The sequence below is a fragment of the Vulpes lagopus genome, chromosome 6 (genome assembly GCF_018345385.1).
Source record: "Vulpes lagopus strain Blue_001 chromosome 6, ASM1834538v1, whole genome shotgun sequence".
Taxonomy (NCBI): Eukaryota; Metazoa; Chordata; class Mammalia; order Carnivora; family Canidae; genus Vulpes; species Vulpes lagopus.
This window is the reverse complement of record NC_054829.1, coordinates 73,881,352-73,908,562: the sequence shown is the minus strand read 5'-3', so window position 1 is coordinate 73,908,562 and position 27,211 is coordinate 73,881,352. Positions and strand designations below refer to the sequence as shown.

Genomic DNA, 27,211 nt, shown 5'->3' with positions numbered 1-27,211 from the left:
GTATTCAGAAAGGCTCAAGTTCCACTTTATAAAAGGTATACAAAGTCCTCACTTATCTTATAACTTACTAAGGAACATTGCCTGAAGGGTAAACCTCTCTGGATGCCTTAGAAAGGGGAAGCCTCCTGCAATGATTAATCATGCTACCATGAACCTATAGGACTTTGAGTCTTTCCAGAGTTCTATATATTTCTGTTAAGGATAGAGCCTGGGGTGGAAACTGGTACTTTTGGTAATTAAGAATGGTGAATTCAGATATGTGGTGTAGAAGGTAAGAAAATAATTTTAATTTAAACAACTTTGTTTCTTTTATCTCCTGACTTTTTAAAATTGATGGCTTCTGAGGAAGAGTCCATTGAGGAAAAAGTAGAAAGAGCATCAGTAACAAATTTTAAGTGCTTGAAAATGGCCTTTTCTAATGAAAATCCTTTTCCACTCCTAATGTTATTCTCTAGTACCTGAAAGCACCGAAGAACAGCCAAAGGATATAGAGTAGGAAAACTTCTTAAAAATATATAATTTGATGTGTTTTGAAAATATCAAAATGTTTAAAATATATTGGAAAAAAACTCTGGATAAAACTTCAATGTGGTTTCTTTCAGATTTAATGTATATTGTTCACTAAAGTAATTAAAATTTGCTTAAGTCATGTCATGTAAGATTTATTCTAATTACCATAAATTCTCATTTGATAAAAAATGTTAAACATTCTCTGTGTTTTATTATTAAACTATAAAATTAGACACTCGCTGTTAGACCAATTGCCGCTGAAAGAAGCTGACACCAAGACCTAGTAAGGGAGGGTACAGGGGAAAAACTACTCTGATCTCACTCCCCACCCTTAGACCTGATGATTGAGCCTCTCATTGGCTAAACACAAGTAAGGCCTCCAAGAACATTGAATAGAGTGAAAAAGGGTGAAATGAGGATCCAGAAGATCTGGGAAATGTCCAAAAATTGAGAAAATGCATGACTCTGATAATTGTTTATCTTAGCTTTGGACCTTTAGAAAGTGGATCTGAAATCAAAGATTAAAGACTTGTTGGGTGGCAAGTCTCCATGGTGTTTCTGTACATTGGTGACAGCTTTTGTCCAAGATTATATTTTGGGAGATGTTTGTGTAGCAAATAGCCTCAAAAGATAGGGATAGTGTCAATTTTGGGAGGAAAATGCATATTTTTTTTCCTGGCCAAGAAAATAAAGATAATATGCCTCCATGGGAAAATAGACACGTTTCCTAGCAGTCCCTTTAAAATATTGGGAGTTTCCAAAGCTTAAAGTTTCTCAGCAGTAACACAGATATACTACTGTACACACAATACCCCCACATATCTTGGTGGGCAAGGAGAGCCAACATAAAGATAAAGTACATACTGCCTGCTGTGCCATGAGTAACAAAGTCCTTTATCTGACTTGTGTCTTCTCTCAGCAACTGTGAAACTGTGGCAGGCTCACTTGTTAGCTTACAATCGGGAGTGAAATCTCCAGCCTTTCACAGTTCTTTTTTTTTTTTTTTTTTTTTTTTTTTTTTTTTTTTTTTTTTTTTTTTTTTTTCCTTTCACAGTTCTTGATAGGACACTTTATTTGGGAGGTACAAGCCTCAGGCAGTGAAGGTAAGGGAAAAGAAGGGAGGGAGGTATATATGTGTTGCTATACTGGTTACCATAGTGAACTGCAGAGAGACCTAATTCATTCATAATTTACTCTGCATTTGGGACTTTCCTGGAAGGACTTAAAGAACTTCAACTGCGAGTAGTCCATAAGAAAGAGAAAAAAGCAGGGGATATTTTCTCCTTGGCTCCCTCCCATCTGCTCTTCCCTTTGTTTTTTTTTATTTTTTATTTTTTTTTTTATTTTTTTTTTAAGTTTTTATTTTTTTTATTTATTTTTTTTTACATATTTTTTTAAATTAATTTTTATTGGTGTTCAATTTACCAACATACAGAAAAACACCAGGTGCTCATCCCGTCAAGTGTCCACCTCAGTGCCCGTCACCCATTCCCCTCTAACACCCGCCCTCCTCCCCTTCCACCACCCCTAGTTCGTTTCCCCGAGTTAGGAGTCTTTGATCAAGGTTTACCTGCATAAAGATCTCCTCCACACTTCTTGGTTACATCTTGGTGGCTATTCAGGAAACTAGGCCCCATAACTTGAAGTATGATGTTTCATCCAAAGATGAAAGTGGAGGATTGGTCTTTAAGTAAAATGCTAACAAAGACAGTACAAGGAGGAGATGGACAAGAGAATTGCAGAAGGAGCATAAACTTTATATTTCAGTGTAATGAATACAGACTCATTTGGGTGTCAAAACAGTTCCTGACTTTTGCTTTCCATAAAGTTGAATGGGAACCTAGCTGAGTTTCAGCTGATTATTAAAAACAAAAACAAAAACAAAAAACCAACCCTTTGTACTAGATCATTACATAATTTTTTATTTGTTTTGAAACCGGAGGAGTTAAAGGAAATGGGTGCCAGTGTTCTAACAAAACCCCTTCTGCTTCTATCTACTTATTTGTGTTGGTTAATGTACTTAGTATTTCTAATTATAAAAAGAAAAAATAGACATGAATCCATTCGTAATCTTGTTTATTTACAAATAGCTGAACTAACTGTGAAAAAATAGCCCCATTCAGCTTATTAATATCTCTACTTTTTATAAGATGTTTAAATTTAATGGCTATTTAGTAAAATTTATAATATATATTCTTTTGATTAATTATGAATTAATAATAGTTGTAACGGTAACTCAAAAGCCAGAAGGAACTTTAAATTATTTGAAGTCTTTTGGTCATAAGAAAGAAAACAAATTTTAAATGCTTTTACATATTATTGGTGTAGGAAAGTATGGTAAAATGATCAATAAAAGACTTCCAACTATAAAATACAATATTATTAGGGAAAAAAATCTGTGGAATGGAATTGTGTGGTCAAGTAAAAAAGAGAACTATGTCAATTTTCATAGTTTAACAACAGTTTATTCATATATTTTTAAGGTGGGTATCACATGTAGTATGTATATGATATATATAATACTATTTTTTCATTTTTTATTAAAGCATAATTTACATGTATTAAAATTTATCCCTGTTAGTGTATAGTTTTGTGAGTTTTGGCAAAAGTAAAGAGTCTCATAACCACTTCACCATGGAAAGCAAGGTGTAGAATAGTTCCATCTAGTCAAATTTCCCCAGGTTCCTACCCATACCACCAGGCCCTGGAAACTACTGATCTGTTCTGCATCAGATAGTTTTGCCTTTTCCAAAATTTCATTTAATGCAATAATGTAATATGTAACCTTTTGAGTCTAGTTTCTTTCACTTAGCATAATAAATTTGAGATGTATCCATGTTCTTGTGTATATCCACAGTTCATTTCTTTTTAGTGCTGAATAGTATTCCATTGTATGGATGGACTATAGCTGGCTTATTCAGTCACCAGTTGAAGAACATTTAGGCTTAAAAAAAATTGAGGTTGGTTTGAGTTTTTAGAGACCATGAATAAAGCTTCTATAAACATTTATCTATATTTTTTTGCCTAAACATTGTTTTTATTTCATTTGGGTAAATGCTGAGCAGTGGGATTGCTGGGCCATATTCTGAGTGAATATTTAACTTTATAAGAAACTGACAAACTGCTTTCCAAATTGACTGCATTATTTGCACTCCCACCAGCAATGTATGGAGGTCCAGTTACTCCACGTTCATGCCAGTGGCACTGAGTATTATCAGGATTTGCTGTTGTTATTCTTTGCATTCTGGCAGTTTATATAATGATAGCTCAGGGTGACTAGTTAGGTTGAACATCTGTTCACATGATTATTATCCATTTATATATTTTCTTTGGTGTGATGTCTGTTCATGTCTTTTGCCCATTAAAAAAATTGGTCATCTGTTTATCATTGAGTTTTCAGGTTTTGTATATTCTGGATTTAAATCTTTTTATCAGATTATGATTTGTATTTCTAGCAAGCTCCCAATTGCTGCTAACACTGGTGTGCTGTTGGGAGTAGCTCTGATCTAGCATTCTGCTTTTAACATCTGTAAAAACCACCTGGAGTGGGACTCAGTAGATTTGGGGTGGAACTGAGATTCTGCATTTCTAACCAGCTTCCAGAAGAGTCTAATGCTTCTGTGATCACAGTTTGAGCATGAAGGCCTTAGCAAGATCACAGAAGGATTCCAAGAAAGGATTAAACTTCAGCTGATTTTGAAGGATTAGTAAGTTTTTCCAGAAATATAAGGAGTAGAGAAAAATGGAAGGTGAAGGAGGGAGAAAAGAGGAGAATAATTTTTCAGAGGAATTAATATAAACAAATATATAGAGGAATGAGCCATTTAAGGTTGAAGGAAAAAAGCAATTAAAGATGTTAAGCGTAGGTGGTGAGACCGGAGAAGTAAGCCAGAATCATATTAGATAGGATATCTTTGGATTTTCTTTCCTGTGGGTAGGTGTGCATAGAAATATTTCAATTAGGAGAGTATGTGATTTGATTGTCAGTGTGGAAATATGTCTGTCTCTGGCAGCAGGATAAAGAAGTGATTTTAGAAGAGAGTGGAAAATTGATTATTGCAATGTGCAGTGAGAGATATAGGGTGCTTGAATTAAGGCAGTTGCAACTGGGTGGAAGAGGAGGAGCCAGATTAAGAGATGTAGAGTTAACATAGTCATAGTAAAAATTGGATGTAGGGGTGGAGGAGAAGGAGGAGGAGGAGGAGATGGCAGCAGCAGCCGCGGCTAGAATGGCAACTGGGTTGAGCCATTTACCAGTATAAGGAACGTGTGTAAGGACTAAGTTTTGTGCAGAAGATCATGAGGTTCAATAGATATGCATGTGACTGGAAGGCATTTAAAAAATACTGAAGTATAGTTGGCATACAATGTTATATTTGTTTCAGGTGCACAGGTAGTGACTGGACAATTCTGTATGTCATTCAGTGCTCACCAAGGTAGGTATTATTAACATCTGACACCATACAACATTATTACAATATTACTGTTATTTTTAATTTTTAAAATTTGAGTATAGTTGACACACATTATTACATTAATTTCAGGTGTACAGTGTAGGGATTTGACAAGCTTATGCATTATGCTATGTTCACCACAGGTGTAACTACTATCTATCACTATACATCCTATTACAGTATCATTGACTATATTCTTATGCTGTGCCTTTTATTCCCATGACTTATTTATTCCATAACTGGAAGCCTGTATCTCCCACTCCTCTTCACTCATTTTGCCCAGTCTCTCATCCTCCTTCCCTCTGGCAACCATCATTGGTTGTCATACATTGTTCTGTGTATTTCTGTTAGGTAGAAGCTAGACATGAGCAGGAGGAGGAACATCCTGAGGCAGAGTCCCAAGTCCTTGAAAGGAACTATAGAGACATGAGCTGGAGGCAGGGATGGTGATAAGTAAGCTAGGCATTGAAAGCCCCAGGGACATGATATCCTGATCTTGTTGGCTTCCAAGACCTTGGGACTGACACATTAAGAGCCACAGGTGCAGAGCATGCCCTCTCTTCTTCTACCTCTGCCTCAGGGTAACCCCTAGACTTATTATAATGCATTTGCTTTAATACTACATCCTCACCATTCCCCCCACCCCACCTTTGCAAAGTCTGCTTTGACTGTTCTAGTACAAACTATATAAAGTCAAAAACTCCCCCTTCCAACCTGTAGGGGGGTTTTCTCAAATGATTGGAAGCAGCCTCCATTAGAGACCACTGTACATGATAACCCCAATGAGCTCAGAGAGCTGTAAAAAATACCCAATCCCCAAACAATGTAGGGCCCATCCACCTCTTGTAACCTGCCCCCCTCTCCTGCCTTCAGAGTATATTTTTGCTTTGTGCTTGCTACTTTCCTTCTGGCTGTCCTTATGCCAGTACAGATCACCATGTAAATCTGGTGAGGAATCCAAGAACCAAGACCTCTATTCACACAATTCATACTCTCCCACTTGTAACATTTCTGGTCTGATTCTGCTTTCAGTTTATTTATTCATTTTTTTTGTCTTTTTTTATATTCCACATATGAATAAAATCATATAGTATTTATCTTTCTTGGTCTGACTTATTTTACTTACCATAATACCCTCTAGGTCCATCCATGTTGTCTCAAATGGCTTATCTCATCCTTTTTTATGATTTCATAGTATTTCTATGAGTGTGTATACACCACATCTTCTTTATTCATTTGTCTATTGATAGGTTGCTTCCATAAACACAAGAGTTATATGTATCGTTTTGAATTTGTGTTTTTTTTTTCCTTTGGGTAAATACCCAATAGTGAAATTATTGGGTCATATGGTATTTATATTTTTAATTTTTTGAGGAATGTCCATACTATTTTCCCCAGTGGCTATACTGATTTACATTCCCAGCAGCAGTGTATGAAGATTCTTTTTTCTTTATATCTTTGCCAAAACTTGTTGTCTTTTTTATTTTAGCCATTTTAACAGGTGTAAGGTGATACCTCATTGTGGTTTTGGTTTGATGATTACTGTTATTGACCTTCATTTCATAACTGTTGGCCATCTGTATGTCTTCTTTGGAAGAATGTCTATTCAGGTTCTCTGCCTAATTTTTCATTTTTTTTTAGTACTGGGTTGTATAGGTTCCTTATATATATTTTTTTGATATCATAAACAATACTTTTTAATATATATATTTCTTGTTGAAGTTCGATTTGCCAACATAAAATATGCACCCAGTGCTCAGCTCATTCCATCAAGTGTCCTCCCCTGTGCAGTTCTTTGTGTATTTTGGATATTAACCTCTTATTGGGTATATTATTTGTAAGTATCTTTTCCTGTCTAATAGCTTGCTTTTTTGTTTTGTTGGGTTTTTTTTTTTTTGCTATGCAAAATCTTTTTATTTTGGTGTAGGCAAAACACCAATAGTTTATTTTTACTTTGGTTTTCCTTACCTGAGGAGACCTATTCATAAATATTTGCTAAGACTGATTTCTGAGAGATTGTTGCTTATAGTTTCTTTCAGGAGTTTTATGATTTCAGGTCTCACATTTAGGTCTTTATACATTTTGAATTTATTTTGTATTGGTGTAAGAAAGTGGTTGTTTAGTTGTGTTTCTGTTTTTGTTCTTTTTCTTTCTTTCTTTCTTTCTTTCTTTCTTTCTTTCTTTCTTTCTTTCTTTCTTTCTTTTGTTTCTTTTTGTTTTGTTTTGTTTTGTTTTTTTGTTTTTGTTTGTTTTTTTCCATGTTGAGGTCTAGTTTTCCCAGCACCGTTTATGGAAGAGATGGGCTTTCCCCATTGTATATTTTTGCTTCCTTTGTCATAGATTAATTGACCATATATAAATGTGAGTTTATTTCTGGGCTCTCTGTTTTGCTATATTGATTCATGTGTCTGTTTTTGTGCCAGTAGCATATTGTTTTGATTATTATAGCTTTATGGTAGACCTTGAAATTGTGATACATCCAGTTTTGTTCTTCTTTCCTAAGGTTGCTTTGGCCAACATCACTTGGCATCAGGGAAATAGAAATCAAAACCACAAAGAAAAACAAAACAAAACAAAACAGAACAAAACCACACTGAGATACCACCTCACACCAGTCAGAATGGCTAAACTTAACCAGTCAGGAAATGATAGATGTTGGCAAGGATGCGGAGATGGGGGAAGCCTCGTACACTGTTGGGAATGCAAACTCGTGCAGCCACTCTGAAAAACAGTATGGAGGTTCCTCAGAAAGTTAAAAATAGAGCTACCCTACAACCCAGCAATTGCACTACTAGGGATTTACCCCAAAGATATACAAGTCATGATCCAAAGGGGCACTTGCACCTCAATATTTAGAGCAGCAATGTCCACAATAGTCAAACTATGGAAGGAGCCCAGATGTCCATCAACAGATGAATGGATAAAAAAGATGTGATACACACACACACACACACACACACACACACACACACAATGGACTACTACTCAGCCCTCAAAAAAAATCAAATCTTGCCATATGCAATGACATGGATAAAACTAGAGGATATTATGTTAAGTGAAATAAGTCAATCAGAGAGACACAATTATCATATGATCTCACCCGTATGTGAAAGTTAAGAAACAAAACAGAGGGTCATAGGGGAAGAGAGGAAAAAAGTAAAACAAGATGAAATCAGAGGAGACAAATCATAAGAAACTCTCAATCATAGGAAACAAACTGAGGGTCCCTGGAGGGGGAGGGAAGTGGGCAGATGGGATAACTGGGTGATGGACATTAAGAAGGGCATGTGATGTAATGAGCACTGGGTATTATATAAGGCTGGTGAAACACTGACCTCTACCTCTGAAACCAATAATACATTATATGTTAATTGAATTTTTCTTTTATTATTTTTAAGATTTAATATCAATTTGCCAACCTATAGTATATTATTAACTTCAGATATAGTTTTCAATAATTCATCAGTGTATAACACCTAGTGTTCATCACAAGAGTGTGTGTTTGTGTGTATATATATATATATGTATATATATATATACACACACTCTTCTTTATCCATTCATTTATCAAAGGATATCTCAGCTCCTTTCACAGTTTGGCTATTGTGGACATTGCTATTACGAACATTGGGGTACACATGCCAGTTCATTTTACTACATCTGTATCTTCCCAGTAGTGCAATTGCTGGGTCATAGGTTAGCTCTATTTTTAACTTCTTGAGGAACCTCCTTTTCTAGAGTGACTATAGCAACTTGCATTCCCAACAATAGTATAAGAGGGTTCTCCTTTCTCCACATCCTTTCCAACATTTATTCTTTCCTGTAATGTTAGTTGTAGCCATTCTAACTGGTGTAAAATAGTATCTCAATGTGGTTTTGATTTGTGTTTCCCTGATGGCAAGTGATGTGGAGCTTTTTTTATGTGTGCTGGTCATGTATACGTCTTCTTTGGAGAAATGTCTGTTTATGTCTTCTGCCCGATTCTTGACTGGATTGTTTGTTTTTTGGATGTTGAGTTTGGTAAGTACTTTATAGATTTTAGATACTAGCCCTTTATCTGATATATCATTTGCAAATATCTTCTCCCATTCTGTAGGTTGCCTTTTAGTTTTGTTTACTGTTTCCTTTGCTGTGCAGAAGCTTTTTATCTTGGTGAAGGCTCAATATTTCTTTTTTGTGTTTTTTTTCCCTTGTCTTTGGAGACATGACTTGCAAGAAGTTGCTGAGGCCAAGGTAAAGTTTGCTGCCTGTGTTCTCCTCTAGGATTTTGATGGATTCCTGTCTCCCATTGAGGTCTTTGATCCATTTTGAGTTTATCTTTGTGTATGTATGTTTATGTTATGTGTATGTATGTGTATGTTTATGTGTATGTATGTATGTTTATCATTGTAGACAGTGATCTACTTTCTTCTGCACGTGGCTGTCTAATTTTCTCAACATCATTTATTGAAGAAATTTGTCTTTTTTCCAGTGGCTATTCTTTCCTGCTTTGTTGAAGATTAGTTGACCATAGAACTGAGGGTCCATTTCTGGGTCTTCTCTTCTTTTCCATTAATCTATGTGTCTGTCTTTATGCTAGTACCATAGTGTCTTAATGATCACTGCTTTGTAATATAGCTTGAAGTCATGAGTTGCAGTGGCCCCAGCTTTTTTTTTTTTTTCCAACATTCTTCTGGCTATTTGGGGTCTTTTCTGGTTCCATACAAATCTTAGGATTATTCCAAGTCTGTGAGAAATGTCCATGATATTTGGGTAGGGATTACATTGGATGTGTAGGTTACTATGAGTAGCATGGACGTTTTCACAATATTTATTCTTCCAATCCATGAGCATGGGATGTTTTTCTCTTTGTGTCTTCCTCGATTTCTTTCCTAAGTGTTCTGTAGTTTTTAGAGCACAGATCATTTGCATCTTTGTTAAGTTTATTCCTAGGTATCTTCTGTTTTTTGGTGCAATTGGAAATGGGATTGATTCCTTAATTTCTCTTTCTTCAGTCTTATTGTTAGTGTATAGAAATGCAGCTGATTTCCGTGCATTGATTTTGTATCCTGCCATGTTGCTGAATTGCTATATGAGTTCTAGCAATTTTGGCAGGGAGTCTTTCAGGTTTGCCACATATAGTATCATGTCATCTGAGAAGAGTGAGAGTTTGACTTCCTTTTTGCCGATTTGAATGTCGTTTATTCCCTTTTGTTGTCTGATTGTTGAGGCTAGGACTTCTAGTAACTGTTGAATAACAGTGGTAAGAGTGGGAATCTCTGTCATGTTCCTGACCTTAGAAGAAAAGCTCTCAGTTTTTCCCCTTTGAAAATGATGTTTAGGGCAGCCCTGGTGGTGCAGTGGTTTAGTGCCGCCTGCAGCCCAGGGCGTGATCCTGGAGACCTGGGATCGAGTCCCACATCAGTCCTACATGGAGCCTGCTTCTCCCTCCTCCTGTGTCTCTGCCTCTCTCTCTCTATGTCTATCATAAATAAATAAATAAATCTTAAAAAAAAATAAAATGATGTTTACTGTGAGCTTTTGGTATATGGCTTTTATGTTACTGAGGTATGTTCCTTCTATTCCGTTTTTTCTTGTTACTTTTTTTTTTTTTTTTAAGATTTTATCTATTTATTCATGAGAGACACAGAGAGATAGAGAGGCAGAGACACAGGCAGAGGGAGAAGCAAGCTCCATGTAGGGAGCCTGATGTGGGACTCAATCCCGTGACTCCAGGATCATGCCTGGAGCCGAAGGCAGGCACTATATAACTGCTGAGCCACCCAGGCATCCCTTGTTCCTTGTATTCCTAACTTTGAAGAGTTTTGATCAAGAAAGGATGCTATATTTTGTCAATTGCTTTTCCTGCATCAATTGAGAGGATCATATGGTTCTTGTCTTTTTTTTAATTAACGTGATCTATCACATTTATTGATTTATGAATGTTGAACCACCCTTGCATCCCATGAATAAATCCCACTTTGTTGTGAATAATGCTTTAAATGTACTGTTGGATCCTATTGGCTAGTATCATGGTGAGTATTTTGATATCCATGTTCATCAGGGATATTGGTCTGTAATTCTCCTTTTTGATGGGATCTTTGGTTTTTGGATGAAGGCAATGCTGGCCTCTTGGAACAAGTTTGGAAGTTTTCTTTCTATTTCTATCTTTTGAAATGGCTTCAGTAGAATAGGTATTATTTCTTCTTTATAAGTTTGATAGAATTCCCCTGGGAAGCCATCTGGTCCTTGACTTTTGTTTCTTGGGAGGTTTTTGATGACTGCTTCAATTTCCTTGCTGGTTATTGGTCTGTTCAGGTTTTCTATTTCTTCATGTTTCAGTTTTGGTAGTTTATAAGTTTCCAGGAATATATCCCTTTCTTCCAGATTGCCTAATTTGTTGGTATATAATTAATTATAATACATTCTTATTTTATTTTATTTTATTTTTCATTATAATACATTCTTAAAATCATTTGTATTTCCTTGGTGTTGGTCATGATCTCTCCTCTTTCATTCATGATTTTATTAATTTGGTCCTTTCTCTTTTCTTTTTGATAAGTCTGGCTAGGGGTTTATCTATCTTATTAATTCTTTCAAAAACCAGCTCCTAGTTTCATTGTTTTATAGTTCTGGTTTCTACTTCATTGATTTCTGCTGTAATTTTTATTATTTCTCTTTTGCTTGGTTTAGGCTTTATTTGCTGTTCTTTCTCCATCTGCTTTAGCAAATGTTAGTTTGTGTATTTGAGATTTTTCTGATTTTTTTGAGAGAAGCTTGAAATGTACTTTTCTCTTAGGACCACCTTTGCTGTATCCTCAAGGTTTTGAACTGTTGTGCTTTCATTTTCGTTACTTTGCATGAATCTTTTTAATTCTCTAATTTCCTGGTTTGACTCCTTCATTTTGTAGTAGGGTGCTCTTTAACTTCCAAGTGTTTGAATTCCTTCCAAATTTCCTTTTGTGATTGAGTTCAAGTTTCAGAGCATTGTGATCTGAAAATTTCCAGGGAATAATCCCAGTCTTTTGATATTGATTGAGACCTGATTTGTGACACAGTATGTGGCCTACTCTGGAGAAAGTTCCATATGCATTTGAGGAGAATGTGTATTCTGTTGCATTGGGATAGAATGTTTTGTGTATATCTATGAAGTCCATTTGGTCCAGTGTGTCATTCAAAGCCTTTATTTCTTTGTTGATTTTCTCCTTAGATGATCTGTCTATTGCTGTGAGTGGGGGTTTGAAGTTCCCTACTACTAATGTGTTATTATTATATGTGTTTCTTTACTTTGGTTATAATTGATTAATATAATTGGCTGCTCTCAAATTAGGAACATAAATATTTACAATTGTTAGATCTTCTTGTTGTATAGACCCTTTAAGTATGATATAGCGCCCCTTTTCATCTCTTCGTACAGTCTTTGGTTTTTTTTTTTTTTTTTTTTTTTTTTTTTTTTTTTACAGTCTTTGGTTTAAAATCTAATTTATCGGGCAGCCCCGGTGGTGCAGTGTTTTCACACTGCCTGCAGCCTGGGGTGTGATCCTGGCAACCCGGGATCCAGTCCCATGTTGGGCTTCCTGCGAGGAGCCTGCTTCTCCCTCTGCCTGTGTCTCTGCCTCTCTCTCTCTCTCTCTGAATAAATAAATAAATCTTAAAAATAAATAAATAAAATCTAATTTATCTGATACGAGGATTGATATCCCAGCTGTCTTCTGAGATCCATTTGCATGGTAAATGGTTCTTCACCCCCCCATTTTCAGTTTACAGATACCTTTAGGTCTAAAATGAGTCTCTCTTAGAGAGTTTATGGATAGTCTTGCTTTTTTTTTTTTTTTTTTAATCTAATCTGATAACCTGTATCTTTTAACTGGAGCATGTAGCCCATTCATGTTTAGAGTAACTATTGAAAGATATGAATTTAGTGCCATTGTATTACCTGTACAATCCCTGTTTCTGCGGATTATCTCCATTTCTTTGTGGTCTGTGTTACTCTTGGTATCTCTTTGCTTACAGAATCCCCCTTAATATTACTTTCAGGGCTGGCTTTGTGGTCACATATTCTTTCAGTTTCTGTCTGTCTTGGAAGCTCTTCATCTCTCCTTCCATTCTGAGTGACAGCCTTGCTAGATTCAGTATTCTTGGCTGCATGTTTTTCTCATTTAGTATACTGAATATATCATGCCAGCCCGTTCTGGCCTGCCAGGTCTCTGTGGAGAAGTCTGTTGTCAATCTGATATTTCTCCCTCTGTATGTTAGGAATCTCTTTCTGGACCTGCTTTCAGGATTTTCTCTTTATCTCTGAAATTTGCAAGCTTCGTTATTCTATGTCAGGGTATTGATTTATTTTTATTGGTTTTAGGAGGGGTCCTCTCTACCTTTTGGATATGAATGCCTGTTTCCTTCCCCAGATTAGGAAAGTTCTCAGTTATGATTGCCTCAAATATATCCCTGCCTCCCCCGCATTCCCACTCTCTGTGCCTTCAGGAATTCCAATAATTCAGATCTTTGTTTTTTTAAATAGCATTATTTATCTCCCTGAGGAGCCTCTCCTCATGGGCTATTAGTTGTTTTTCTTTCTTTTTCTCAGCTTCCTTTCTTCCATCAACTTGTCTTCTATGTCGCTTTTTCTCTCTTCTGCCTTATTTACCCTAGCTGTTAGAGCATCCAGTTTATTATTTTTTTTTAAATAAATTTATTTTTTATTGGTGGAGCATCCAGTTTAGACTGCATCTCAGAGTATTTTAAATTTTGGCCTGATTAGATCTCATTTCTGCAGTAAGAGAATCTCTCGAGTCTTTTATGCTTTTTTGAAGTCCAGCTAGTCACTTTATAATTGTTATCCTGAATTCCATCTGACATTTTACTTAAATTTATATCCATTAGATCTGTGGCAGAGAATATTCCCTCTTGTTCTTTCTTTTGTTGTGAATTCCTCCTTCTAGTCATTTTTTCCAGTGAAGAATGACTGTATGAGTCAACAGAACTAAAATTTTCAACAACGACCCAAGCAAAATACACACTAGACAAATCTGAAGAGGTTAGCAACCAGGAAAGAAAAGAAAAAAAGACAAAGAAAAAAACACAGACACACAACAACAACAACAACAAAAAAAAAAAAAAAAGAAAAAAAGGGGAGGAGAGAATATAACCTCAGAATGGACAAATCAGGGTGATCCACTTGGTCCTGAGTGTATTTTGGTCTATATGTTAGAAGATACTAAATTCTAAAGTTATGAAGAAAGCAGAAAAAAAAAATGTTAGAAGATACTATATTCTAAAGTTATAAAGAAAGCAAAAAAAAAATATATATATATATACAAAAATAAAATTGAAGAGTGAAAGGAAGCCAAAAATGAAAAACATATCTATAACATGTAATTGTAAAATATGAAAGTTAAAAAAAGATTTAAAAAGAAAAAGTAGATTAAAAAGAACTAGTTGAAATGGGAAAAAAAGAAAAAAAAAAAGGAAAATTTTGAACTGAAAGACCAGCAAATCATAAGAAAAAACCTTGAGTTCTTTCTACATATTATTTTACCCTCCCACTGGAGTATTCCAGTCCTGGTTGGTCAGTAAACTTGCTGTTCCCGTGTTCTTCTAGCCAGTCTTCTGGGGAAGGTCTGCTGTGCTGGTTCTCAGGTGTCTGTGCCTGAGCAGAGTTGCCCGCCCCTTGCCAGGGGACTGGGCTCAGTATAAGCTGTTTGCTGTGTGTGGCTTTTGTTCCCAGAAGGCTTTCCACACCACTTTAGAGGGTGGAAATAAAAATGACTGGCCCCCATCTCCAACCCCAGAGCTGAAAGATCATGGTGTATGCCAAACTCTACAGACTCCTATGGTGCCCACCTACTCACATCCTCCAGGGGGAAGACGGACGGACACTGATTTGTATGATTTGCAGGGCTCTGGCAGGGAGAGCTTCCCCCGCTAGTGCATGCAACTGCACGCCCCCTCCTAGAGGAAGAGGGTCACCCTGTTTCTGTCCATTGCAGGAGTGTTCACAGAGTGTTCATCTGGTTGAGTGTGCACCCGCTCTGCCTTTCCTGGAGGAAGACGGAGGGTTGCTGTGTTCCCATCTTTTTCAGGGCCCCAACACCCAGAGCAGTCACCCAAGCCAGCCTTGGTTCATTGTTTAGGGCAATACAAGCTGAGGGTCCCCTCCCTGGCTCAGTCATTTAAAGCCGTTTCCCTGCAGCAATGCTTGGAATTCCTTCAGCTGAGACACTCCTGTTCTTTCTGCACTTCCAGGGATATTGATCCCCACTGTCCCACCTTTAATTCTGCCCCCACTTCACCACTGAGTATCTTTCAGGCAGGGAAGTCTCTCACAGGAGCAGATTTCTAAAGTGTTGTGCCCAAGATTGAGAATCCGAGAAACCACCAAGGAGCCGACGCCGATGCAAGTACATGAGGGTTTATTTACAAGCTCGAGCTTGGGTCCAAGTATACTCCATACAGCAGAGCAGGGACTTGAACCCCGAAGTGGGTTATAACTGGGTTTTTTTATGGGCTGGTCTAGGGGATCTTCAGAAGGGGTGGAGGAATTTTTTCCATTCCAATATGGGGAAAAGGGTGGGGGAGTTTCTTAAGATCTGATACAGGATTCTCTGCTGAGGGCATTCTGAGCTTTATTGTCTTTCCGATATGGGATTCTCTGCCTAGGACAATCTGCAGTTTTTCCTGTAAAGTTCAGCTCTTATTCCCAGGGACCTAAGATGGCTGTACTTGTGCTAATGCTAAACTTGAGGTGGAATGGCCTTAATTTTTCTCGGCCTCCACATAAAGGACCCAATTTTGAGCTCCAGGGCCCTATCACTTTCCAGTACCAGCTTACAGAGGCCCCTCCACACCCCCACACCATTTATCTTCCAGTATGGCCCCTCTGTTTCTCTTCTCCACACTCCTACCTTGCAAAAAATGGTCACTGGTCACTTTTCTATTTGTATGTTCCAGCCATTCTTTCCTTACATCTCAGGTTGAATTCATAGGTGTTCAGTATGATTTGAAAGTTATCTAGCTAAATAAGGGGACGATATGGAAGGAGAATCCCTACTTTTTTGCCATCTTGCCTCTTCCAATTAATTTAATGTAAATAAAATTTTTAAAAATGAATCTTCCAAACCAGGAAAAAAAATTACATTGGCTATTTGGGATCTCCTGTGGTCCCATACAAATTTTAGGATTATTTGTTTGCCTTCTGTGAAAAGTACTGTTTGTATTTTGATTTGGATTGTGTTAAATCTGTAGATTGCTTTGGGTAGTATGGACATTTTAACAATATTAATCCTTCTGATCCATAAGCAGGGCATATCTTTCCATTTGTTTCATTTTCAGTTTCTTACATCAGTGTTTTATTGTCTTCAGAGTATAGGTCTTTTACCTCCTTGGTTAAATGCATTCTTAGATACTTTATTCTTTTTGGTGCAGTTGTTAATGGGATTGTTTTCTCAATTTCTCTTTCTTCTACGTTGTTACTGGTGTATAGAAATGCAACTGATTTCTGTATATTAATTTTGTATCCTGCAACTTGTATTAAATTCATTTACAATTTCAGGTTATTTTCAGAGTTAGTTGTAAAGATGTACTGTTGCCTCAGTATGTCCATGTGATAAGGTGAGCTCAGAATCTTCCTCTTGTCCCTTATTCCTCTCTCTGATCTGACCTGGAAGGGATTTGTATGAGTATGGAGAGCCAGGAATGGCAAATGGATTCAAATCATAAACTTGGGAGTAATCTGAATGTCATTCTCTTTGTAAAATTGTGTTAAGAACACTAAACATGAGCTCTACCTCTGAACAAATTTTTAAGTGTATAATATAGTATTGTTAATTGTAGGCACTGTGGAACAACAGATCTCTAGAACTTACTCAGTTTAGATAAGCAACACTTTATTTAAACAATTCTCTAGTCCCTCTCTACCTAGCTCCTGGCAACCACCATTCAACTTTCTGCTTCTGTAGGTTTGACTATTTTAGATATCTCATATAAATGGACTCATGCATTATTTGTCTTTCTGTGACTGATTTATTTCACTTAGCATAATATTCTTCAGATTCATCCATGTCATTGCATATGGCAGGATTTCCTTTTTGTCCTAAGGCCAAATAATATTCCATTATCTCTATATACCACATTTTTAACCCATTCATTTGTTGATGGATATTTAAGTTGTTTCTATAGCTTGGCTATTGTGAATAATGCTGCCATGGACATGGGAGTATAAATATTTCTTCATATATTTATATATCAGCTGTATCTCCTAATTTCAATTGTTTGGATATATACACAGAAGCAAGATTGCTGGATCATATGGTAATTTTTAATTTTTTGAGAAACCTTCATACTACTTTCCATAGTAAGTGCACTATTTTCCATCCCTATCAACAATGTGCAAAGGTACCTATTTCCCCCCAAGCTCTCCAATATTTATTATTTTTTGTATTTTTGATAATAGGTATCCTAATAGGTATGAGGCAAATGTGATTTTGATTCGCATTTCCCTAATGATTAGTGATGTTGAGCACTTTTGTGAAATATCTCTTTAAGTCCTTTGTTTATTTTAAAATTCAGTTTGTTTGTATTTTTGCGCTTGAGTTGTAGGAATGGAGTAATCTAGTTCTGAATGGTAGTTAAAATGGAGTTCCTTAATGAAATCCCCAGGGAGTACAAAAGAAAGAAGAGCCAAGGGCAGTATCCAAGAGGCACTCACATTTAAAAGAAAGACTAAAGGGGGAAATCCGGTGAAGGAAAGTGAGGCATTTCCCCTAATAGGGTAAACTATTTTAATTTGAAATCCAGCAGGGAGACAGTATCAGACTGAAGGAGCTTATTTAAAATGATTTCTTTCAATATTTAATATATATGTTCATACCTTGCAGGCTGTAAAGTATTTCTCATTTTCCTAATTCTAAGGTAAAATGTAATTTTAATTTAATGTAGGTTTAACTGTTTGGTTTGTGAAGGGTCTTTCATGTTCTGTCTCTTAAGAAAGTCTTTAATTACTTGTAGATTGAGAGCCTACCTAGGAAAATTGTGATTTCTTTCCTTGCTCCTGAATCTGTATTTAATAACTGAATGTCTGCAAATAGTACCAGGCAATGCAGTAATTATGCAATTACTAAAGGTCATTGTTGGTATAAATATATTTCATTTAGATGCAAACTTTTCCTGCTATATTATAGACACTTCATAAATACACTGATCCATGTTAGAAATTGGTACAGATTTGTCATATATTGATACCAATAGTTTAGAAGTAGCCTAAAAATATTATTTTGTCATTTGCTTCCCAGATGACAATAATTTCAGGCATGTGTTAGGCACTTGATCTAGTTCTGCTCCAGTCTCTGTTTCAAAATTGTGTCTATGCAGCACAATTCGCTACAGGATAGATGTGTTTATTTTCTGGATAAAACAGAGCACTGGGCCTTGCCTTAAAAGACCTGAAGTTAAAATCCTCCTTCTTCTGTTTCTCAGATATTATACTGGGAAAGCCAGTGAGTGTATTTCAACAAATTCTTTGCTAAATTTCTAGTCTTACCAAGTACCGAAAAACAAAGCTAAATAAAATATAATCTTAGAGAAAGACAGACATACATAGAACATTTCAACATAATTGTGAGAGAGGTATGTGCAGAGCCTAGGAGTTTGACAGAGATCTTTCTCTTTCAGCTTGAGGAATAAAGGGTGGGCAGCTATTTCTAGAGATGTCGGATGATTCTTTTTATTTTATTTTTAATTTTAAAATTTAAAAAAATCAATTAACACATAATGTATTATTAGTTGCAGAAGTAGAGGTCATTGTTTTATCGGCCTTCTATAATACCTAGTGCTCATTACGTCACATGCCGTCCTTAATCACGCAGTTACTCCATCTGCCTGGAAACTTCCCTCCCCTCCAGGGACCCTCAGTTTGTTTCCTATGATTAAGAGTTTCTTATGATTTGTCTCCCTCTCTGATTTCACCTTTTTAAAATTTTTTCCTCTTTTCTCCTATGATCCTCTGTTTCTTTTTTTTTTTTTTCCTAAAATTTTATTTATTTATTTATGATAGACACACAGAGAGAGAGGCAGAGAAACAGGAGGAGGGAGAAGCAGGCTCCAGGCCGGGAGCCTGACGTGGGACTCGATCCCGGGACTCCAGGATTGCACCCTGGGCCAAAGGCAGGTGCCAAACTGCTGAGCCACCCAGGGATTCCCCTCTCTGTTTTGTTGCTTATTAAATTCCGCATATGAGTGAGATCGTATGGTAATTGTCTTTCTCTGATTGACTTATTTCACTTAGCATAATATCCTCTAGTTTAATCCATGTCATTACAAATGGCAAGATTTGATTTGTTTTTTTTGAGGGCTGAGTAGTAGTCCATACCACATCTTCTTTATCCATTCATCTGTTGATGGACATCTGGGCTCTTTCCATAGTTTGGCTATTGTGGACGTTGTTACTATAAACATTGGGGTGCAGGTACCTGTTTGGATCATGACATTTGTATCTTTGGGGTAAATCCCTAGTAGTACAATTGCTGGGTCATAGGGTAGCTCTATTTTCAACTTCTGAGGAACCTCCATACTGTTTTCTAGAGTGGCTGTACCAGCTTACATTCGTCTGGGGTGATTCTTAAGAGGTAAACATGTATGGCAGTTTTGGGGATGGGGAAAAGTTATTGACTGAAAGGTCATAAGGCGGTTACTCAGCCACAGAGAGTATAAAGGCAATGCTAAATGAACAACAGGGTATGCTTGGGAACTCTGGGCATTTTGTATTACTTGAAAGTAAAATATGAGATGCGGAGTCAGCTACAGAGGACTTCATAGGCCAAATGAAGTGTTGGGCTTCGGAATGCACTTGAAGGGACTGGTTAAAGTATGTTGAGAATAGCCGTCACAGTCAGATTTGCGCTGGTGGCAGTGTGGAGGGTGCTTTTGAAAGAAACAAATCAAGGCATTTTTAATGCTTCAGTGAAGCATGATAAAGGCTTGAATTTGGGAGATACTTGAGTCAGGGAAAGGAAGAGCATGAGAAAGAGTAAGGAGGTATCTATTTATGACAGTGCTTGCTGAACTAGAAAAAGCATAGCTTGAAGAGTGAGAAAGACCTGAACTTGAACCTACCTTCATCATTTAAGGATTTGAGCCCTTGGCAAATATTTCCTGACTTTCTGTATTTATGAAAGTGAGGGTGACACTGCCTTGTCTTATCATGGAGATTAGATACAACCTAAGGCACCAGAAGTCATGCTTAAATGTAGAATGTCAGTAAATGATTACTAGTATTACTATTTACTTGATATCACTTAACATCTCTAAAACTCAGACTTCTCTCCTACAAAATTGTAGGTTTGTTATGATGTTACAATGAAGTAGTGTTTGTTGATAATGAATAACCTTTAGATAAACAGTGTTTTCAGAAAAAAAAATGTTTTCCCTACTTGAAAGAAAAATAGCTTTGGACCTCATTTTTAAAAAGACTATTCTTATAAACAGTGTAGTTTATTGTTTTATTGAATGAAAGCAAATAAGTGAGAATATTGTCCACTGACATGCTAATAATGAGCATCTTTGAGATTTAGCTCTATGGAGTTTTACATTATAGTGGTTAAGAATATGAGAACTGAGGGGTTAGACAGATGGCTTATTATATGTATCTGATTAAGTTAACTTATCTCTTTATGCCTCAATTTCTTGATTACTAAGTGGTTAAGTGGCTAAACTTCCTAAGATATTTGTGAGGATTAAATTAGAAGTTACATATGTAAACTCCTCTGCTGTATGTTTGGGTACCAGTCCTTGGGTTGCCAAGGATTTACTAAATAGTGACCAATTTTTTTGCAGCACAATGTTCGAAAGAGTGACTTTATAGGCACTAACTTATTTAATGAAAAAAAAGAAAAGAAAAGAAAAAACAACTTCCAAAGATGGGCATTACTTTTATGCCCCATTTGCAGACTTAGGAATGTAGACTGAGAGGTGGGATTTCATTTTTCAAAATCACATAGCAAGGAAGCTAGCTATAGAGCTGAGAATAGAATAGTTCCTTATATTCAGTGTTGCATTTCCTGAATCTGATGTATACTCCTACTAGGGCCTATGCTGGTGTCTCTCTCCCCTCACCCCAACCCAGCCTTGTCTTCCTCATCCCCAGGGTTGTAGGACAGTGTCTGCTTAAGCACAATGCAATCAAGAGCTTTAACACAGACTGTCGTTTTATGCAAGAGCTGGATGCTGCTCCCCCCTGTACTGAGCTCTGGATGGTTCAGTCTGCTGAGGGTTTCAGCTCTAGTTTGGCTCCCCTTCCCCTGAATAAGTGGCACTCTCTGACAATTCCTTACCTCCTATTTGTACCAGGAGCTGCCCAACTGAGGTGTATATTTCTGGGGTGAAGGAATTTTAGTGATGTCCTCTAAGGGTCTTACGTTCCCCCCTTCCACCAACCAAAACAGCCTCAGCCTATTTCATATGAGCTGATAGGCTGTAGACTTAATTACCACATGAAGAAGGTCATGGGTTTCTTATTGCTGATGGACAGTGTGCAAGCCCTTTTCAAACCAAGCCATAGACAGATATCTTTATTATAAATGATAATAATAATATCAATAAACAGGGTGGAAGGTAAGAGCTGGAAGTATCTCATTTGTGAATAGACATGCTCATGAATGGAAAGGCTTTATTAAAAAAAAAAAAAAGAAAGGCTCTGTTTCTCATGTGTCAATTCTACATGCCTCTACAGATAAGGACAAGTAGAGAAAACCATGAAATTTGATTTGCTTTACTTTTTTTTATTTAAGGATTTATTTATTTATTTATTTATTTATTTGAGAGAGGGACAAGGAGAGAAAATCTGAAGCTGACTTTGCACTGAGTACAGAGCTGGACATGGGGCTCAATCTCATGATCTCATGACCACGAGATCATGACCTGAGCCAAAGCCAAGACTGAGACACTTAGCCAGCTGAGCCACCCAGGAGCCCCTTGATTTGCTTTTCAAGTAAATATATGTTTATCCAGCTCACATTCAAAAGAAATGTGTGGGAAATATCAGAAAGGGAGACAGAACATAAAGACTCCTAACTCTGGGAAACGAACTAGGGGTGGTAGAAGGGGAGGGGGGGGGGGGGTGAATGGATGACGGGCACTGAGGGGGGCACTTGACAGGATGAGCACTGGGTGTTATTCTGTATGTTGGGAAATTGAACACCAATAAAAAATTAATTTATTAAAACAAAAACAAAAACAAAAGTAAGTCTTGGGCAGCCCGGGTGGCTCAGCGGTTTGGTGCTGCCTTCAGCCCAGGGCATGATCCTGGAGACCCAGGGTCTAGTCCCATGTTGGGCTCTCTGCATGGAGCCTCCTTCTCCTTCTGCCTGTGTCTCTGCCTCTCTCTCTCTCTCTCTCTCTCTCATTGTGTCTCTCATGAATAAATAAATAAAATCTTTAACAACAAAACAGGGGATCCCTGGGTGGCTCAGGGGTTTAGTGCCTGCCTTCGGCCCAGGGCATGATCCTAGAGTCCCGGGATTGAGTCCCACATCGCGCTCCCTGCATGGAGCCTGCTTCTCCCTCTGCCTGTGTCTCTTCTTCTCTCTCTCTGTATCTCTCATAAATAAATAAATAAATAAATAAATAAATAAATAAATAAATAAATAAAATCTCTAAAACAAAACAAAAAACAAAAGTAAGTGTTCGGATAGCTACTGAGGATTTCAATGAAATAGAAGTAACAATTTCCTGATCTTAAGTTCTCAAATGCTTTTTGAACTCCTTCTCATATTCCCATGATTACATAAAAAGCCTTATAGTCTGGACTTCTCCTGCTTCCCCCTCTGGCCACCTCCTCTGGCTACCTTCTCTGGCCCTCTCAAGCTGCACGGTCTCTCCCACATAGGACTGTCCCGGTGGGGATATGGCTCATGGACAGCAGAAGATTCAGTCTCAGCAGAAAAATGCCAAAAAGCAAGCTGGACAAAAGATGAAACAAGGATATGACTAAAAGGCTGCTGCCAAAGCTGCCTTAATATATAGCTACACTGTTTGTAGGACACAAATGCCAGCCTCGAAGACCTTCAAGCAGCACATTGAAAGCAAGCGTCCTAAGACTCCACTTCCTCCAGAATTGGCTGATGTTCAGGCATAAAGTTGTTTACAGGTGAATTCATGACACCTTTGACTTTTTTTTTTTAAGATTTTATTTATTTATTCATGACAGACACAGAGAGATCGAGAGGCAGAGACAGAGGCAGAGGGAAAAGAGGGACTTGATTCCCAGTCTCCAGGATCCCGCCCTGGGCTGAAGGCAGGTACTAAACTGCCAAGCCACTGGGGCTGCCCACCTTTGACTCTTCTACTGTCTCAGACCTTAGGTAACAAACCTGCAGCTGCTTTTCTAACAAGCTGTTGATCAGCAAAAATAAAGGGGCTACATAAACACTCATTTTTATGCTGTTCCCTTTTGAGCTTCATGCAAAGACAATTCTGTGTAAGTGTACAGTTGATTCTGATTTAGAAATCTGAAAATGAGTCCATCCTTGTTATAAAAAATTTTTTACAATTGTAATTATATTGATGTTCATATTGTGTAAAATAACTCATTTAATAAAGTAGTACTTTGATTTTACAAAAAAAAAAAAAGCCTTATACTCTGAAGTTTTTTAGGCTTGGGGGACTGTACACTTTAAGTGAATCACCATCATGATTTACATAGCAATAATTGCCATTATGGTTTTATTTCCTTTTCCCTGTTCATTTTTGTGAGGATACATTGGTGAAACTACAGATACGTATCCCTAATTGAAAAAGAAAAGTTAAATTGATCTTGAAAAAAATTGCGCTGTGTATCTATTTCTGTCTTCACTTGTGGTGCCAAAGAGGTAGGTTATAAGGCACAGATGCCCTGGGTGGTGTTCTTTATAGAAGTTATCCATGCATTGGGTTTAAAGGGAAGTAGCTTTGAACTTCTTTAAATCCAGCTGGAACTACACTAACTCATGAATAAACAATATCATGTGTTTTGGAAAAATATCAGCTATCATATCCATATGTGTTTTTCTGAAGGCTTTTATGTAGTGGTTTTGATTCTTATCTCAAAGTCAGTTGCTGCATTTCATCAAGTAACTGCCACAGGCCCCTGCCTAAGCAAAGCATTTTGGTGACTCTGTTACTAATAAGCAAGATTTAGAAACCAAACCAAACCAAACCAAACCCAAAACTAGCCATCAGTCAAGTTTGTCACTTGTCTACTCTTTGAAGAAGCAACAAATGAGTTACAGATGGATCATTATTTACAGTTCCCTGATATGTCCTAAGGGCTTGACTGGATGTTTTCTACAGTGTTACCACTACACAGTATTTAAAACTTCCTCTTAAAAGAAGCTCCTGCTGTTTCTTCTTAGCAGGTGGCCCATAGAAGTGTAGAAGTTGGTTGATCACATTTTTCTTCATACCAGGGCCGCTGCTGCTCCATGTTATAAGGAGTCGATTCAGAGGAGGAAAAAGATTTGTGCCTATATGTTTAGGAGTGGTGCTGGGCTGTCACACTTGATTCCTTTCTTGTCCTCCTAGCAAGACTCTGAACATGAGTCCTTGTCCACCAATGATGGGTGGCCACCATCTTTCCATTCCAGGGTGATTGGCCCAGATGTCACCTCCTTACAGACAGTTTTCCTGACCATCCTCTCCAAGAAGGTTTCCCTTACTACTCACTACCATTGTGTTCAGTTATTTTCTTCATCCACCTCCCACAAGTTTGTGTATGAATACCTTTTAAAAAATGATCCATCGCTCCTTTGGGATTGTAACCTCCAGAATCCACATCTGTTTGGCTTATTGCTGTTCATCCACAATAGCACATTGTACAGAGCAGGCACTCAATAAAAGTTTGTTGAGCAAGTGTGAAATGAAGAGTTTCATAGAACTGACATACCCCATCTTGGGTCTTTCTTTACCTGCCTTGCTAATGTCACCATTCATAATAACTTTTAAAAATTGATTAAAATAGTGTGTTACTTTAGTGGACAAAATTTTCACCTTTTTTTTCTTTTTTTTTCAACAGCTGGCATAGAGTTCCTTTTGGAAAAAGAACTTCTCCTCCAGAAAAATACCTAAATAGTCTACTTTGGTTTAGGATAGGAAAGACACCAGGGGGTATGCTCTATACTACTAAGATGAAACAAGTTGTTAGAGAAAATGCTTAGTATAAGATGTTACTAGTAATCAGAGTTGGAGAAGGGAACCGTGCATCACAGTGGGACCCTGGAACCTTTAAAAAAAAAAAGTGTTAACCAGTTAAGAGGTGAACACTTTCTCATGGCAGGATAACCACAGTCTTTAGAAAGCACAACTGTCTAAAATCTGGTTTTAAGTTATTAACATTCTCTGGCATAAATCACTTTTATAGTACCAAACTTTGGAAAAGTCTGCTGCGTGCACATATTTTTGGGAGAAATTTTGGGAAAGCCAGGGAAAAGCAGCCATGCCCACCCTTGGTCACTGTGGAAGTAGGAGCTGGAACAGCTGCAGAGATGACAGGTGGATATAAGTTAAATGTAAGTGGCCTCTTTCAAGTTGTACTTTAAGTTTATACCTTGAAAACATTTTTGGTTGGTTGGTTATGGACTTAAGTTACTTATGCACTGAGTGCTGCATGAAGTTTCAGACCCATGTATATATACATAGAATATAGTCATTGGTTAAAAATAAAATGTTTGGTATTTTTAATGGCATTTGAATACAAAAGCCGAAGTGTGAGTTATGATTTCTGTTTTTAGTGGTAGGAATTCTATATTCTCTGTCAGCTGTCTGTGATTTGAGGGTTCTCTTTGGGACTTTAATCTCTGGAGTATTGTTTTTTTATTTTGGTTGTCATTGAGAATGTTGCTTATAGGTCTGTACCTTTTTCAAAGCCAGCCAAGTCTGGAGAAACACTTGTTAAATATAAAATCTAGATGATTAAGGGCATTTGCTTTTTCTCACTACACCAGATACGCAATTAAGAAGTGAATGTCAGGTGATGGACTTTTGAAAGAATTATTGATCATCCTTCCTTAGGATGTAAAAGTCAGTAACGAAGACTCAAATTTGTTTTATCTTTTTGGCTTAAAAATTGTAGGATAGTAATACCTTATTAAAATATATAAATCCATAAATTACCATTTATTTCAAAGCCACAAGTAAAATTACACTTTTGCTCATGTAAAACGAATCTCATTGTACTCTTACAGTTCAGTGCGCTTGATGGCTTGATGGCTTTCCCTCTTAAACCTCAGAGGGGAGAAAATCCTCTGTCATTTTGCATAAAAAGTGTCTTCTTTGAGATGCCTTAGTATGTGGGTATAACATAGAATAAGGGAAGCTTCCCAAATGGCTTTAGAGCAGGTTCATATCTGGTTCTTCAGCCGAGTTTATATTTATGTATTTTCTCTTGAATTACTCAATATTATTTCAGTAGTCCAGTGTCCCTAAATGTATTTCTGCACTAGGATCATTTTTGTGTTAGTGATCTTCGTGGAAAAATATGTGTGGGAAAGTGGCAATGCTTCGAAGTAAAAAACACAGGCTTCTAATGATGGAATCAGGCACAACTGGATTGCCTTTGTCATGCCACTTAACCTTTATGAAAATTATTTTGTTCGAATGTAGAATTGGATTTATTTCAGGTGACTTTGCTGTATCAGGTCTTGTGGTTTAAATGGCGATTACGAGTACATTTGGAAAGTTGAATAGTTAAATATGCATATTAGCTCTGGATATTAGTTTATTCATATTTGTTTATCTGCAGCTCTCTCTGTATAAAACATCCTTCTCTTCCTTGTTTGTCTGTTTATTTAATCTCAAGTCCTTGAAGGTGTATTCCCACACTGTGGTTTGCAGGGGACCTGTCCTGACTTCCGGGTCTCTGTTACATGCTGCTGCTTTCATGTGTAGTTTCTTGCCCTAACACATGATGCTGTAATTCATTCCTGTCTTGCCCATTTCCTCCAGTTGTCTCTGAGCTCTGTGAGGGCAGCAATCTTATTTTTTATTGCTGCATTCTCCATGTCAATCACAGGCATCATTCTGATACACAGTCAGCCCTCAATAAGTATTAATTTAATGATTACTTATTTATTGATTTTCCAAGTGTTATTTACTTTTCTGAGGAAATAAACACTTATGTTAAAAAGACTTCACGGTGGGCAGCGTGGGTGGCTCAGCGGTTCAGCGCCTGCCTTGGTCCCAGGGCATGATCCTGGAGACCCGGGATCAAGTCCCATGTCGGGCTCCCTGCATGGAGCCTGCTT

At 37.2% G+C, this 27,211-nt stretch overlaps 1 protein-coding gene and 1 pseudogene across 4 annotated transcripts in view; one reads left to right on the top strand and one right to left on the bottom strand.

The window, feature by feature from the left end:
* The window catches only part of LOC121492842 (rho GTPase-activating protein 20-like), a 549,286-nt gene that overhangs the window by 382,418 nt on the left and 139,657 nt on the right, over positions 1–27,211 (bottom strand). The window lies entirely within an intron of this gene.
* LOC121492846 lies at positions 22,840–23,094 on the top strand (annotated as a pseudogene).